Source organism: Pelodiscus sinensis, chromosome Z (assembly GCF_052426305.1).
Source record: "Pelodiscus sinensis isolate ZL-2025 chromosome Z, ASM5242630v1, whole genome shotgun sequence".
NCBI classification, from domain to species: domain Eukaryota; kingdom Metazoa; phylum Chordata; order Testudines; family Trionychidae; genus Pelodiscus; species Pelodiscus sinensis.
The window spans coordinates 35,947,587-35,964,839 of NC_143085.1; the positions used below are offsets into that span (position 1 = coordinate 35,947,587).

Sequence of the window (17,253 nt, forward strand, 5' to 3'; positions counted from 1 at the left end):
AGGTAAACTTTCCTTATATTTGTTTTTATTATCATTATCATAGTCACTGAAAAAAAAATTGTGAGATTTCCTAGTGACGAATAAGACTACTTGGTGGCCTCCCTTGGGGCTTTCCATTTGAGAAGAAGACAGTATACAACAAAGTGACAGCAAAGTAGTGGAGGAGTATTTGAAAAGAATTAGGTTGTCAGTGATAAGATTGTGAGTTGAACAAAGACTTGTGCAGACTTGTACATGGTGGAACAGAAATTTTAAAAGCTGCCTTTTTTTTTTTTTTTTTAAGAGCACTAAATAAATAAATAAATATAATTTTCTCCTTTTTTAAAATGTTCTTTCCACCAGTTTATGGCTAGTTTTATTCTGCACTTTTTTAAACATTGTAATTCCAAGGGAAATTTTTCTTTCCTGTTCAAAAGATCAAGAAATATTTTGACATATCTTCAGGATGTTGCTGATCACATACATCCCTAGCCCTTCCTCTCCCTCACACCTGCTTGGTTGCTTGAGATTTAACCAGTCTGACTTGGGTTGCCAGATGGTTTCAACAAAAATACTGGACAGACTTGACATTACATCACAATCTACATTACATCTTATTTAGAAAATACTGAACATTTCTATTTTCTTATTTTATATTTTCTCAATTTGTTTCCCGAACAGAAAGCTCAAATACAGGCAGTCCCCGGGTTACGTACAAGATAGGGACTGTAGGTTTGTTCTTAAGTTGAATTTGTATGTAAGTCGGAACTGGCTTCCAGATTCAGCCGCTGCTGAAACTGACCAGCGGCTGACTACAGGAAGCCTGAGGCAGAGTTGCTCTGCCCTGGGCTGCCTGGAATCAGCCGCTGATCAGTTTCAACAGCAGCTGAATCTGGACCCCTAGGACAGAGCAGCTGGGGTGCTGCCGAATAGGTCCCCGCAGGGGCGGTGCTGCGGGGACCAACCGGGCAGCACCCCAGCTGCTCTGCCCCAGGTGTCCCCAAGTCAGCCGCGGCTGAAACTGATCAGCGGCTGATTCCAGGAAGCCCGGGGCAGAGCAACTCTGCCTTGGGCTTCCTGTAGTCAGCCGCTGATCAGTTTAAGCAGCGGCTGACTTGGGGACACCTGGGGAAGAGCAGCTGGGGTGCTGCCCGGTTGGTCCAGTAGCGCCGAGGAGCGGCGCTGCAGGACCAACCCAGCAGTCGCAGCTGCTCTACCCCAGGCGAGAAAAGCCTGGTCTGCTGGGGGGTGCACTAACTGCACCCCCCAGCAGACCAGGGAAACCCATACGGCAGGACCGCGGAGATGCGCCGCGGTCCCGCCCGCATCCTCCCCAGCTTTGCTCCGTGTCTCCCTAGTCTGCTGAGGGGTCTCCAGGAAGACGAGGAGCAAAGCCGCGGAGGGGCTGGGGCAGCCCAGGCTTGCTTGGGCTGTCCCGCTACCAGCTTCCCCCGAGGCTTTGCAAAGCCTCAGGGGAAGCCGGCAGCGGGACAGCCCAAGCGTGCCTGGGCTGCCTGGCTGCCCGAGCCCCTCCGCGGCTTTGCAAAGCCTTGGGGGAAGCCGGCAGCGGGACAGCCCAAGCGCGCCTGGGCTGCTCTGCTTCCCGAGCCCCTCCGCGGCTTTGCTCTGCATCTTCCTGGTCTGCAGACCAGGGAGATGCGGAGCAGCTTTTCTCGCCCCTGAGTACATGGGCGGCGGGACCGCAAGGTCCTGCAGTCCGTGTCCTCCGGGGCGAGAAAAGCCCCATTTGTAACTGCGGATCCGACATAAGTCGGATCCACGTAAGTCGGGGACTGCCTGTACTGGACTGTTTGGTTCAAAACCGGACACCTGGCAACCCTAAATCTGAAATTCAATGAGTTATCATAATTTGCAGTCAGACTAGACTAATAAACCTATTTCTTTCGAGATCTTTACTGCAGTTTACAGATTTTGATATAAATATATTTACCATATGCTCAAAAGACTTAGCAGATTCACCTATCTGCTCCCCAGATGAGATGGAAGGGTAGTACTGAATGTTCATAATCTTAAATAATTCAAGATACTATTGTATATTTTTAGCATGTCTCAAGGTTACACACTCATACAGTGTTTACACTGAAACAAAGGTGCATTCTAAGGTATAAAATGTGTATGTGTGTCTGAGTGCATGTAGAGAGGGGATATTTTCCTGGACATTTAAAATAATTTTAACTTTAGGAAAAATATTTTTTCTTAGAATTCATATTTTTGGGGTTATATTTGTTGTTCTCCGGCCCATTGACTCATATACTTGAAGGCCAGAAGGGACCTTGTAATTTAATCTGACTTCCTGTGCATTGCAAACCGCAGCCTCCTACTCCTATAGTAAATCCATCAACTCTGAAGTCTTCAAATCATGATTTATAGCATTAATACACTCCATTTGTGCCCCACAGACCTCTTATTTGCACCCCTCCTTTCACATGCCTCTGATGCACTGGGGCTCTGTACTTCCTACTCCTCCCCTATCCTCCCAGCACTTTGTGAGCACCATGAATCTGCTGTTGCGTTCTGTCCCTGCTCCTCCTCCTATCTCCCAGAACTGGAACACTGTGAATCAGCTGTTCCAGATCTGCAAGGGTGGGTGAAGAGTGAGAACAGAGAGTGCATCAGCAGATTCATGGCGCTCTGAAAGCCCTGGGAGATGTAGGAAGTGTGGGAATCCAGTGCCCCAGTGTGTAAGAGGCATGGAGCGGGGAGGAGCAGATAGGGGGTCAATGGACTACAGGTGGAATCCCAGTGGTCCATGGTCTGCAGGTTTCCCACCACTGCTTTAAATCATGGTCCACTGAGATGGAGGCCCACTCACTATTCATGGTTTCTCATCACTGATTTAAAGACTTCAAGTGAGTGAGAATTCACCAGTTAAAAGAATCACCAATTTTACATTTTCAAAAATGTGGATTGAAGCTTCTTACTCTTAAGATTAATTAAGATTTCAGTTTGTAAGAAAGTTAGTTAAACCATGTAAAAATATTGATACTTTTATAATGGTTTTTAAAATGACAATGAAAAATATGGCAAGAGATTAATAATAATGTATGGCAAACTTTTATTTCAATAAAATGGCAGTCTATTTTATCTCTTGGACTGGATGTGTAAGGAGCAGATATGCACTCTTTTGTTGACCATATATCACAGGGTATTTCTTCAGCTACTGACTGAGTCATACTGCCTAGCCCATTTTCATGGACGCTTAGTCACAAATACACACAGTCTGTTTCTTTTACACTGGGTGTGCCTTTTAATTCTCAGTTTCCACACATGATACACCGTGGACAAATATACAGCGAAAGAAACCTTTTACCCAGCTTTTTCTCCTCTCTGTTCATCTTCTAAGCCCCTTTCAATTATATCCTCCTCATTAGTAAGCCCATTAGCACAACAACTGCCATCAAATGTCTGTAATTCCTCAACCCAGCCACCAGTAACAGATGAATTGATTCTAATTAATCCTGTAGCCTTCTCTGTGCTACAGCTAGAGTTGTGTCATACCTACCTGAAAGAGAAAGCATGGTATAGGTTGGACCTCCCTGGTCCAGCACCCTTGGAACTGGAATAGTCTTGAACCAGAGAGTTTGCCTGACCATGATGGGTGCTCCTGGACTCCTCTCCAGGCTGTGTGGCTCCCTGGAAGTTAGGGCCCCTGCACTCCTGCTAGCCTTGTTGCCACTGAGGGTTTCTGGCTGGGGCCAGAGCTCCCTGGCCACTACCAACCCCACTGCTGCCAGGGGTTCCCAGCCGCTTTTGGGGTTCACTGGGATGGGGCTCCTCAGGGCTGGGCTCCCCAGCTGCTGCCAGCTCAGCCAGGTTTCCCCAACCCCCACAAGACTTTTGTCTGGCTCTTGGTCTCAGCCTCTGGGGCTCTTTGGTCCAGCAACATCCATGATCCTCTTGGACCATGGATGTTGCTGGACCAGAGGGTCATGGATATGAGAGCTTCAGCCTGTAGTGGAATTTTTGTCTTCCAAGCTTTAGCAGCCTCTTGCAAAGTAATAATAATACTTTATCATCTTGTCAATATCTATGTGAAGTGTATTATCACTAAGCTAATCTTTATATTCCATCTTTATTAAGATTAAAGATATCAAAATGTGTGTTTTCGGTGTCTTCCCTGTGGGAATGTGCTGATCGAGCTGGTTACATGAATCTTTGAAGGTGAAATCTTAAAATTCATTAGGAAATAAATATTGCTTTGGAGCAGGCGCTTCAAATTTGGGATTTGGTGGTATGTGTATCAGAAATGTGCCTTTTACTGAACACATTAAAATCTGCCCAAATGTGGTCAACCTTCAGAGATTTTAGCTGTAAAACTCTACAATGTACAAACTGCAATTTATTATAAGAGTTCCTGTCAAAAAATAAACTGGTAGCGCTTGTTTTTTAAGTTTATTCTGAGCAGACTAACTCAGTTACCCCCAAAACTGTCAAATAGTATGTGATCATATAATTAAAGACTCTTATCATAAATATGCCCAAGCATGCTGACTTACGGTTGCACAAATAAACTTAACTGTGTCGTTTCCTGACTTTTGAGTGTTTGCCTTTACAGTCTTTCTCCCCCTATCCCCACTTCCTCCCCTCCCCCAGCTCATTGTCAAACACCTTTGATTTCATTTGTGCCAGTCCTTCTGTCAGTGGACCATATAACTGACTAGGAAATACTTTTTAACTAGGTGCTTTTGCTTCCTGTTCCCTGAGACTAAGGCTATGTCTACACTAGGGATGTTAAATAGAGGTTAATTATCTAATCGACTAGTCGATGGATTTCCCATAGATTAGTCGATAAGCGTGGGAGCTCCAGCAGGGTTAGCTCCTGGCCCTGGAAGCTAACTCTGCTGCAGCTCTGCCTTTTAAATGTATTAAGAGCTGGTGCATAGCAAGGGGGACCTAGTGGGTTCTTAACACATTTAAAAGGCTAAGGTGCAACAGTGAGGACCAGGTTCAAGCTAGGAATCAGAGTTGCAGAGTTGCAGCATCTGGGACTGAGCATGTCCCTGGAATCAGCTGATTCCTGGCTCTTATCTGGTCCCCACTTCTCCCCTGCTCCCTGTGGAGCCAGTGCTTAGGGGAGCCAGCTTATAAGCGACATAGCATTTAACGGGTTAACTGATTAAAGGGAGGATGAGTGGCGGAAGTACAGGTGTGGCCTCAGCCCCCACTAGTTAACCAGAACCATCCCTATGTCACTACAAGCTATGTAGTGTAGGTGAAACTGGAGTCTAAAATGTCTTAAGTAAATTTAATACCGGGATGAAGTGTTGAGTTGCTAGCTGAGACACTGAAATTCTGTAGTACTGATGTAGTTTGGCACCAGTTAGCCCATAAGCAATGATAGTAGTTTGTTTTGTGTTGTGGACAGTATCCTTGTAAGCACTGGACTCAGATGATCCCATTTCATGTGTGCTGACATGCATTTCTTTAACATCTGTGTGTGTGGGTGGGGGGAAGAATTGCTGGGCCTATTGTCTGATCTTTGTTTTCTTATTTTTATTACTGTTTGGAAAGATGGAATAGGCAAGGGAGAGCACAGTAGAAACTCTTCAAATGTCAAAGTTGTTCTGGTGCTTGTGCATTGAACATTCTCATCAATTCTAACATTGTATCTCTTAAAAAAAACTTAAACTACAAGTGGTACTGTAGCACCTTACAGACTAACAAAAATATACATAATATTATATGAGCTTTCATGGGCACACCCCACTTCTTCAGATGAGTGGAGCAAGAAATGAGTTGTGCCCATGAAAGCTCATGATACTATGTTTTGTTTTGTTTTGGTAGTCTTTAAGGTGCTACAGGACCACTCAACTTCTAAGTTTTTTAAACAACAGACTACAATGGCTATACCGGCAGTCCCTGGGTTACATGAATCCGACTTACATCTGATCCCTACTTACAAACGGGGTGAGGTAACCCCGCACTAGCTGCTTCCCCCCAGCAGACCAGGGAGACGCGAAGCTAGCGCGCTCCCCCCCACCCCCTCCAGCAGACCAGGGAGACGCGGAGCGGCTTTTCTCAACAGACACCTCAGCTTGAGAATAAAGGACTGAGGGAAGTGAGGTGTGGGAGAATAAAACTGAGCTCTGGAGAAATGTTTGGCTAGAGTTTCCCCTACAATATGTACCAGTTCCGACTTACATACAGATTCAACTTAAGAACAAACCTACAGTCCCTATCTTGTATGTAACCCGGGGACTGCCTGTACCTGTGATCATATTAACTATTGATATTCTTAACTGTTAATCTTATTGTGACTAATAGTGATTCTCATTATGAACTGTGGAGTGTTGCTGTTCCTTTCCTTTCTTTTTTTAATTGCTACTAGAAGATTCTTAGCATTGTTCAGGTCCTTAACTAAGTTTTTGTTTTTGTTTTCTTCATTTAAATCTTTGCTCTGGGGTGAGATTGGGGATGAAAGGTTCAGTATGCAGGCTGTCTCAAGTGTTAGAGGCAAATGCATTCTAGTAATCTGGGTAAACATTTTAAAGTATTTGAGTGTAAGCTACTGCTGTTTGTTTTTAAATAAGCCATTTCCTGTACCTTTTGAAAAGCTTTATGCAGCAGGGGAGGTTTAGATTGGACATTAGGAAAAAATTCCTAACTGTCAGGGTGGTCAAATATTGGAATAAATTGCCAAGGGAGGTGGTGGAATCTCCCTCTCTGGAGATATTTAAGAACAGGTTAGATAGACATCTGTCAGGGATGGTGTAGGTGGAGCTTGGTCCTGCCTTGAGGGCGGGGGGCTGGACTCGATGACCTCTTGAGGTCCCTTCCAGTCCTATTATTCTATGATTCTATGATCATGATCACTCTAAAACCTATTATATTCTCTTTGCCATGCAGTCCTCAAAATACCTTTTTAAAAATATTGTAATATTAGAAAGAGCTAGTTTTTTATAAAAATATTTTCCTACCTTTCCTTTTCAGCTATTTATTTGTATGAATGTATAGAAGTGCAAGATTTCTGAACATTGATTCATATCTTGTTGCCAGCACGCTCTCCTCATTCACTGGTCACTTAGATGCTGGCTATCTGTACAAGTAGTACTAATAAAAACCATACAAACTACATTGGGGAGGAAAACCAGAGCCATCAATATAAGATGCTGCCTGTGTTTTGTAATTGAGTACCAAATAAAATAAAATAAAATGTAGGTGCATTTGTGCAGCGTATATAGCTTCTTTTTTCCATTTTAAGGAAAATAAAGCTGTATTTAAGGGCAGATGGGCACCAATGAAAACAAAAAATGCAATTCTGAAATCTTCAATTTCAACAGGAAACTAAATAGAAATAAAAAACAAGCATTTTGTTTAAACATTACCAGAGATAACTAATGTTTCAGTTTACTCAAGAGATTCCTTTGCAGGCAAGTGCTGAACAAAGTCCTTGCCCTCTATTTCTGACCTGAAAACACCATGACTGTTCTACTCCTTGGCCTTTTTTGAGCAGGCATTGTTTTATGCTACAACTGTAGATGAGGAGGTAAACAAAAATAATTTGATATGTGTCCTGTGTTGTCTATGTTAGTATTTGTTGCATTACAGAAAAGATCTAGCTTTTGGCTATTCCAAAGTTTTGTGGACTCCTTGGTGTCTGGATGAGCCAGAGACTGTAAACAACTGAAGATAGGACAAACACAGGGAGCAAAACCCCACAGAAATTAGTCCTGATAGGAAGGCAAGTGAAATTGCTCTTTTTTGTCAGTATAACTTGGGACGTTGCAAAAGAATCAAGATTTCGACCTGGAAAAAGTAAATAGACAAGTGCAGAATCTTGAAAGTTCAGGATCATAGACAATACTTCCAGTATGTTTTAATTGCTTGGGCCTAAGTGTAGCTTGGCCAACTTTAACAGAGCAGCTACTTGCAGACAGTATTGCTACATTGATCAGTGAAGATAAAACCTTTATTCCCTTAGTGAGTCATCCTATGCAAATCATGGAGGCACCTCAGATATTGTGGTGTTGGCTATAGTGAGAACTTCTGTAATTTTGCAGAAAGCCTCACTCCTCATCAGTCCCAACATTTGGAGACATTAATATTACTGGCACCCATAGCCTAGTAAAAGAAGTGGGCTGTTCCCACGAAAGCTCATGATACCATCTACACGTTTTGTTAGGCTTTAAAGTGCTACTAGACTATTTGTTAGTTTTTTAATTTTTCCTGTTACAGACTAATTCAGCTACCCTTCTGAAGTTAGTAAAATATGGTATACTTAGCTTGGCCAAAATAGCTTCCCCTAACTCTAAAGGGTTCTGAGACTTCTACACAGTGATGCTGATTTTTGTAACCTCTCAGGTTGAAGGAAAACAGAATTAAAATTTAATAAGAGATCTTAATAATTCTAAAGAAATATTAATAATTCATTTGATAAGAAAAACAATCACATTGGCCACAGGCCCTCGTTTTTAAACATTACTGGGGTTCTTCAGGGCAAAGGGCTGAGGGTGTTGGGGGTGAAGGTGTCAGGGCAGGAATTTGAGGATGTGGGGGGCTCAGGGCATGAAGTTCAGATGTGGGTAGTGCAGGAGAGGCTCAAGGCATGGGGTGGAGGTGCAGAAGTCAGGGCAGAAGATTAGGACATATTGGGGGCTCAGGAGAGTGGATGTGGAATTTAAGTGTGGGGGGTGGGAGCATCAATTGACTGCTCCTTGCAGGTGGCAGGGACCATGCAGCCCACTTGCCCACCAACTGCTCCCTGGAACTGAGGTGCTTGCTCCTCCCTCCCCCCCTTCCTGTGGTCATTCTGGGGTATAATTATCCCCTGTGCTTGCTGCCACCGTGTGTTCATTCATGAGTATTACTGTCTTTACTATTTCACCCCTCACTTTCTGTTTGATAAGAAACAGTCACATTCCAGGCATATCCTGTTATCCTGTCAACCAAACCTTGGCCTTATTTTAAGTTATGTTAAGAGGAAGCTGCCTAACAAATTTAGTGGGCCTAGTTCTTACCATTTAGGAGAAGTTCTTGAACAAGCAGACTCATGGATGGACAGACACACAGATGCACAAACTCAAATAAATAGTAGATTAACCTACTTTTGTTTAGACTTCTTAAAAAGCAATTTAGACCTTTCCTTGTGGACTGAAAAAAAAATAACTCTTGAACTGTTTCTCCAGCAATTCTTGCAATTTTTCAGGTTTCAGTGTTGTGAAAGTCCCACGCGTGTATATGTCCTAGGATTAGTGGCCAGACAGCCATGAGGAATAACAAATAAAAATGAGTCGGGAAAGGAGATCTGTTCACAAATAGCAGGACACTGGAATGTTTCTAAAACATCTGGATTCTTATTTTGTGAGATACTGAAGTAACTTTTAATTCATATAACTGATAAAAGACAAATATTAACAATATGGGATGTTAATCTTATTAAATCTAATCTGGGTCAATAACTTCTTCACAGTGCTTTTGTAAATGCAGAGTGCAAAGTATCTTGTAGTCATGAAAAGCAGAGCACCAAAAATAAGGGTCATTTCTGAAGAAAAGGGTTGTGCCCATGAAAGCTCATGATACAATCTACACGTTTCATTAGTCTTTAAAGTGCTACTAAATTATTTGTTGTGTTTTAAATTTTTCAAAATATCTATTAATTTAGGAGTTTGATGCATATAAAACAAACTTGCTGTAGTGTGTGCCAAACACAAAGTGAACAAGGAGCTGTGGTGTAAAGTCTGTCACTGCAACCTTACAAGGACAGATGTGGGTCTTGCACAGTTCTGGAGTCACAGTATAATGTAGTCAAAGAAACAAACCAGAGTCAAGATGAAACTGGTCTTTGCCAGTATTTCAGCACAATATTGAGGTTTGGAGACAATCTAATACCTTGGAAAGTGCTTCAACTGTAGATAATTAATAAATTAATTGTTTAGCCACTGCTGTTTATTTAACTTAGAGAGCTGATGATGAAATTCTGGGTCATGACCGGGGAAACAGCAGGGGCATGGTTTTAGTTCTGGCCCTATTTTTACACATGCTTCAAAAGCTGAGTATATGAGTTTCACTAGCCACTGAGGTTTTATATTTTTGTTATGTTTCATTGCACACTGTGCTGTGCACAGGCCTGTTCTAATCTGACCTTCCAACTCTGTGTTAGTATTAACATAATTGCCCATAGTTGAAGGTTTGTGAAGCAAGAACTGAAAGTTGAAAGCAGCTTTTGGAAAAATATTTAAATATCTAGAATTTTGTTTGCACAGTGAGTTGAAAAAGTGGAGACTGTTATTTCTTTGTACACAGTGATATTTGGAGTTGTAGGTGGAATAAATGTTAATAAAAGAAAAATGGGTATCCAACAATGTCTAAATAATGGAATCACTAACACTACTGTGCTAATTAGTCATACTGTGCTATATAGACATGCATGCTCCTGGGAAGTGTTTTCTGGCATTGAAGACCCTTGACAAATCCAGGGTGATTGCAGCATGAGATAATCACTTGTATTTTTTTTTCAAGGGACGAAAATCATCTTGTGCAGTACTTCTTGTTTTGGAACAACTCCTTACTTAGTTAAAGAGATTTCTAGAGTGAATTGTTTGGAGACTGGAGGGTTGACTTTCTCAGAGATTTATAGAGTGGCAAGTGTACTTCAGAGAAAAAGCTTTAGAGGAAGCCTGTGTAGATTGACCACAGGAAAAGTAAACGAAGTATGACTGTAACGAAAGCAATGTCTTGACCTGAATTTAGAAGCACACGTAAAGATTTGCTAGCACAACATATTTTGGTAGGCCCTGAATCAGTATAAGCATATTAACATATCTCTTCCATGTTTGGAAAATCCCTTCAGTATCAGCACACTTTTATAGTATGCCATTCTCATAATTAATTCCATGTATTAGCTTTACTGTGAAGGCATTTTCCATTGTCTCTTTAAACTCTGTTTTTAATAATGACCTGTGTTCTTCCTGCACATCTGACATATTTACTTGGATCAGTGTTTTTCAAAACTTAAATGGTTATTCATGCCTCTTCCTGTACGGAAAATCACAGCTTTCAGAATATTCTTCACTTAGGGTACGTCTAGACTACATACCTCTGGCGACAGAGGCATGTAGATTAGACTACCCGGCATAGGAAAATGAAGCGGCGATTTAAATAATCGCTGCTTCATTTAAATTTACATGGCTGCCACGCTGAGCATGAGGCATACCTGGGAGGTCGACAAATGCCTTTGATGTTGACCGCAGAACGTCCAGACTACCGTGCTGAGCCGACAAACAGCTGATCGGCTCAGCGCGGCAGCCATGTAAATTTAAATGAAGCGGCGATTATTTAAATTGCCGCTTCATTTTCCTATGCCGGGTAGTCTAATCTACATGCCTCTGTTGCCAGAGGCATGTAGTCTAGACGTACCCTCACATCTTTGAAGCCTTCTGCATTTTGGTTGGCTGCTGTAGTGGAGTCCTTTCAAGATCAGCTACATCTTCTTATTAACTAGAATGGGAAGGGAAAGTAAGCCATGTAGGAAGATATACATTGCAAGGATCAGTCCTGGTGCTGACAGTGGCAAATGGCAGATGTTTCTGAGGAAGGTATTTTTCTTCCACCTCATATAGTGCATTATAAGTTAAATGTCACTAGAATGGTCCAGCCAGAGTCATATTTATTCAGATATTGAAATCCTTGTTCATCTGATCTGCCTGCATTAGTCCTCATTGCTTCTCTTTACTGGTAAAAATAAATACAATGCAGGGAGGAGGACAGAAACCATGAACTCAACTACAAATCATGCATTTAATTTTTAAATTTAAACACAAGCAGAGAGTATACTTTGTGTTTCATCTGCTGCTTGAGTTTGAATTAATTTTTCTCATCTTTAAAGCAGCAAAAAGATACTGCTCTTACTTCAGTTCTGCAAACTATTTCCACAGTTTCAGAGCACCACTCTATTAAAAGAATGCTGTTTCATTCTCACTGTATATGTTTCTTTATAGATAGGAATAGCTTGTCTTGTACACCCACTATTTTTAACTAAGTCTAATAAGCTAGTAAGCATTCTCATAAGTAATGATGATAGCATACATTATGGAGGTGTCCTGAAATGGTTAAATGTGACCATTATGTTCTGTGCACTAAACACTGGCAAAGCTAATACTTTTTTATATAAAACAGGACAAAGAGGTTCTCTGCTTTTTGTTTCTAGGGAGAGAATCTTGTAAAAATGTTGCTTCCATAATGAAAACAGTGGAAACACCTAATACTTAGAGGAAACATGTTGAGCTTTTATGAGCTTGTAAAGTACTTTCAGGTAACTACTAAGGTACGAACGAGCACTAACGTGCATGTTTCTTTTCCACTAATGAGGATATTCTCCAGATAACATCCAAGGAAATTAAAATCTATCACAAATGGATAGCTAACATCACATTTTAATTATTGGCCTGAGATGATTCACTGTAATATCTTTAATATACCCCGTCTGAGTTTGGTGAATCTTAATTTTTTTAAAGCTTATTTAATAGCAGTGCAGACCTACACACTACCAGCTGTACAGCTAACATCCAAAATGAATTCTAGAGCTTTGGAAACAGTTATGGATATACTTTAAAAGTCTTTTTATAGGCAAGCTAGAACTGCTTCAATTGCTTGTTCTGAGACAACTTACTGTCAACACCTAGTTGTATGGATAATAATTAATTTTTGGAGATGTGGGAGTAGTACACTAATATGACTAATAGTGTGTTCACTGGAGTAAAGTCACTAAGCATAATCCAGCAAACACATGTTCTGATGGCTGCTGTTTGCTGTGCCGCCATTCACCCTACTACACTGTTGCCAGTGGACCTGCACCATCACAATTCGGTCTCTAAGTTCCACCCAACACTGTGATTACAGTTCTGAGTTGGGGGAACCTTGCTGCTAGTGCAGGCTGGACTGTCTCTTCCACAGAAACACTATTCCATAGGAGGTGTAAGCACTGCAACCTGGTTATCAGAAGATTCAGTTCAGGTGGTCACTTAAAATAAAAAATGTTAAGTACAGCCTAATCAGTTCTATCTCTAAATAGGAGAGTGGCAGGTGAAATAGTGCTTGTGACTCTTAGGAAGAGCCCACACCACCAAACACACACCTGTCCCCCTGTTTTTCTCTCTTCACTAGGTTCAGGCATTCAAACCACCTGCTTAGGGAGTGCCGTTCAGTTGAGGATGACAGGTGCTTAATTTGTAATGAAAGAGGTGTTGGGGCTCAAGCAACTTTGTTACCATTATAACTAACGTGGCAAGCCCATAGGTCCCAAAGCTACGAATGGCCAAGCCTAGGTGCCAGAGCTACCCTGGCAAGTCCTAGCATAAATTAAGCAGTGAAACTGACCCACTCATTCAGTGTGCTAAGTACAGTCCTGCTGCTCTTCACTCATACAATAAGAATAACATTTCATGATGCCGATATTTATTAAAGCTAATGTAAAAATGTAGTTAATACACAGGTTAAGAAAAGTGGCAGTTCTTGAAGGCCACTGTGATGTCCATCATTGGTGATGATAAAGTCTGGTCACAGCTGGCTGTCCATTCTAGGGATGGCAGGGTTGTTTTTCCCAGGGAAGGCAGGATGCCTCTAACCACATGATTTTGGATGGCACTGTGTCACAGCTAGTAGGCTCTAGAGTTGCTTGCATCTACACAAGACATGGGGTAGCATCTTGTAATAAGCACACTTCCTGAATCATTTGTCCCAATGCTTGTGATGGACGGCTCCATTCAGAGGGGTGCAGTTGAGCCAGGCTAGGTGGATGATCCTCCACGCAGCAAATAAGGTGAAGCTACCCCTTGGAAAGAAGTGGTTGCTGGCATCTTACTTGCATATCACCTTGAATGTCTTGTCCTGGTCCGACTTCTGGTTTATGTTTTCCATATTATTAGCAGCAAATGGCAACCTTTAGTGTCGTCTCCAGCATGGTTCTGGCTCTTAGTTGATGGTGCACTCCATGCTTCTCATCTGTGGCCCTGGGACTCCCAGCTCCTGCTGTTCCTCACATCACATCCACCAGAAGCCAATAAGCTTCTCCAGTTACTGTGTAGCATTGTGGACATGAGTCAAGAATGAAGCAAAGGCTCTCCCCAACTTCCAAATTTGGTTTCCAGCAAGCCTCTCAGGTAGATGGTGACATCTTGGTTGAAGGGGGTAGGGGAGCGGGTGATTCACTTCTTGATGAGATGCTCTGGAGTATTCTCAATGATGTTTCTCACCATGCATCTGGGCACAACAGAAAGCAACAGGTGTGAATGATCATGGCAGCGTCTCACAGATCACCCATTAGAGGGATGTAGGCACTGACCTGCTTGTGCTCAATGTAAAATCAATTAATTGCTGGCCCTCTAAGGAAGAAATGTGCATTTTTTCACTTGCTGCCTGATTGGTGTTGTCTGCCTTGTGGGAGGTGCCTTCACCACAGCAGATCCCCTTATGATGAATTAAATACAGGGGATCAGGAGAGTTTTTAAGGCATTGGCATTCTGCCATGTTATCAGTACCAAGAACTCAATTCTGGCCACATTTTGTAGGATTTCTGTGATGGTTTCTTCAGATTTCTGCTGGACATGGAAACCCATAGGTGTGCCAAGATGTTGTTATGCTTGTCAGTCCACAAGGAAGATCATGGAATTACTCTGTATCTGAAACCATGTCACGTGGACTGAGTCACTGCTACCACCATCAATGTGCAGGGCTGCACAATATGTAGCCTTGAAATTGAGTCCGATCCAGTTCTCACCCTGGATGGTGACCTTAAACATATGTTGGAAACTCTTTGGGTTGTTAGCAATGAGGAACAGACTGTCTGTCTGCCTCAATAGCCCTGGATATTTACTCTGTTGCCTAATAGATCAAAACCACCTCGAACATTAGAGATTGCTGAATGGCTGCATGGCTAAGTTGAAAACAGTGGGGCCGAGGGAACAGCCTTTCTTCACATTTCTATAGATAGGGATTTCAGGTGTTTCTTCCTCCATGCAGTGGAAAGAGGTGGTCCAGCCTTCCTGGACCAGTTAGAGAAAGCTTTTAGGCATCCTAAACTCTTGTAGCATATTGAAAACATCCTGGTGAGGCATCAGTCTAAAAGCATTAGCTACATCAGGTCACGCTATGGCATACTGCCTCTGTGCCTTACTAGCGGGGTGGATGGCAGTCTGAAAGTCAAAGATATGTTCATAGCAGCTTTCTTATGACATGATGTTCTTCAGGATGGAACAGATGGCTTCTCCATTCACAGACAGTCTGTGATCCTGACCACAAGATCACTGGCATACAATTTGTAGTAGGACAGAAAAGAGATGAGTCCCTGATTGCTGGGGAGTCATCTTATTGGCCTTTCTTGTAGATGGGCATCATCATGGACTACTTCCAGAAGCTGGGAATAAGGCAGAAGAGTTTTCATTTGTTGAAAATGGCAGTTAATACTGGGGTAGGTGTTGTAGGCTCTGGGGAAAAGTTTGTTTCTGGAATGCAAATGGTGATGGGGCAAGGAGTTAGGGTGCAGAAAAGATGTGGGCTTTTGAGGGAGTTACGGTGCAAGAGAAGCTAAGGGGCATGGAAGTGCAGGCTCTGGTTGGGGCACAGGTTTGGTGTGTATGTTGCAGGCTTTGGTTGGGTGGTGCTTACCTCGGGTGGATCCTGAAAGGAACTATCACATCCCTCTGACAGTGGCTCTTAGAGAACTAGGAGAGTTCCAACACTTTATGAATACAGTGGTCCCATGGACCACAGCTCCTAGCCAGCGGCAGCTGCCAAGTGAGCCCTTGGGATGAGGGCATCATGCAGTGATCTTTTCTCCCACCCCTGCTTCTAGGGCTTCACCACCACAGGTATGTGCCAGTCGCTTCCGAGATCAGCTTGGAGCAGGGAAGGCAGGGAGCCTGTCTTATCCCTGCTGTGTCGCTGGACTGTTAACAGGCTAAACACACACATATTGGCTTCAGTTGCCTCTGGGAGATCTAGCCCATTCCAGGAGACTTGCAGAAAAACTGGGAGGGTTGGCAGCCCTTTAAGAACAGAGGGTTTTAGCATAAGTAGTTAAAAGATATGGCAAGTGACCATTCAGTGAGAAGTGTCCTGTTAACATCTCTCCATTCATGGACTGGGGGAAAAACTGAGGGTTTAGTAAATTACAGATTGTTGTAATAAATCATAAATTCAATGCCTCAGTTCAGTCAATGATTTTTTAGTATCCATGAAAATTATCAGTTTGAGCTCCCAGGCATTGTTCTCTATAAGTTGAGCGCTTGGATGGTCACTCCCACGAGATTCAGATGCCCCCCAGCTGATTAGCAGAGTGTGTCCATGGTGGGCAGCATGAGTTTCTATTGGTGGTGCACATCTGCACATGCCTCAGTGCACATAACAAAATTCATTCAACAGATGGATGGAAAAACGTTAGAGTGAATATTGGTTGCAGGCTCATCTTTTGAAATTGTGCAGGTTTCTTTTGAGATTGAGGACTTAGAAGTTAAATATAGTGTAGTTGCTTGGTGAAAAATGTTTACCCACTTGGATGTTTTTGCCTTTTATTACTTTTTTGTGAGTTCATTCAAGAGCATTGATTTCCCCCCTTCCCCGAATGCTCATACACACATCCTTGCTGGGGCATTTAGTTAGTATTTAGTTTAGCTGTAATTACATCATCAATGTATTGTGAAAAATACCTGTGATGCACAGGTTTAAGATGAGAAATAGGCTGACATGGCTGGATGCAAGCGATATGATGAAATGCAATCCCAATAATATGTGTTTTGAAGGACAAATACTGTTGTCTCCGAATAAGTCACATTGGTTCCTTTTGGTGCACTGTGTTACATTTTGTTTTTCCTTACAAAAATCTAAATAGTATTTTTCTTTCATTGTGAAACAGCCCACTAGAAGCCGTGTCAGGAAAATATATAGAAACTCCTTGTTTTATCAGTTAAATATGTATTTCATAATCTTCCTGGATGGACTGTACCAGAGATACAGAGAGAGGGAGGGGTTAAGTAAAATGAGTTTGTGGTAGAAACTAATTACAAGGAAATATTAACATCCATTGCTGGTCTTAACACTTGCACTTTTCCTTTTCATGGTGAATTCAGTCATAGTCTTAACTTTAATGGCCTTAGACATGTAGTTTGTTCAGTCGGTGAAACTGAGTATTCCTTATGCATAGTTATTTCGGCAGCCCTTTTGAACTAATTATTTCCAGAATTTCCATCCTGAGCAATAAACATTTGACTTATCAATGTCACATGCTGTCATAATTAGCATTTCAAAATAAACACAGATAAA

General features: G+C 42.2%; 1 protein-coding gene across 2 annotated transcripts in view; it reads left to right on the forward strand.

Annotated features, from left to right (window-relative positions):
* KIAA1671 (KIAA1671 ortholog) overlaps positions 1 to 17,253 on the forward strand; it is a 191,553-nt gene that overhangs the window by 89,957 nt on the left and 84,343 nt on the right. The gene's annotated exons all lie outside the window — the stretch shown is intronic.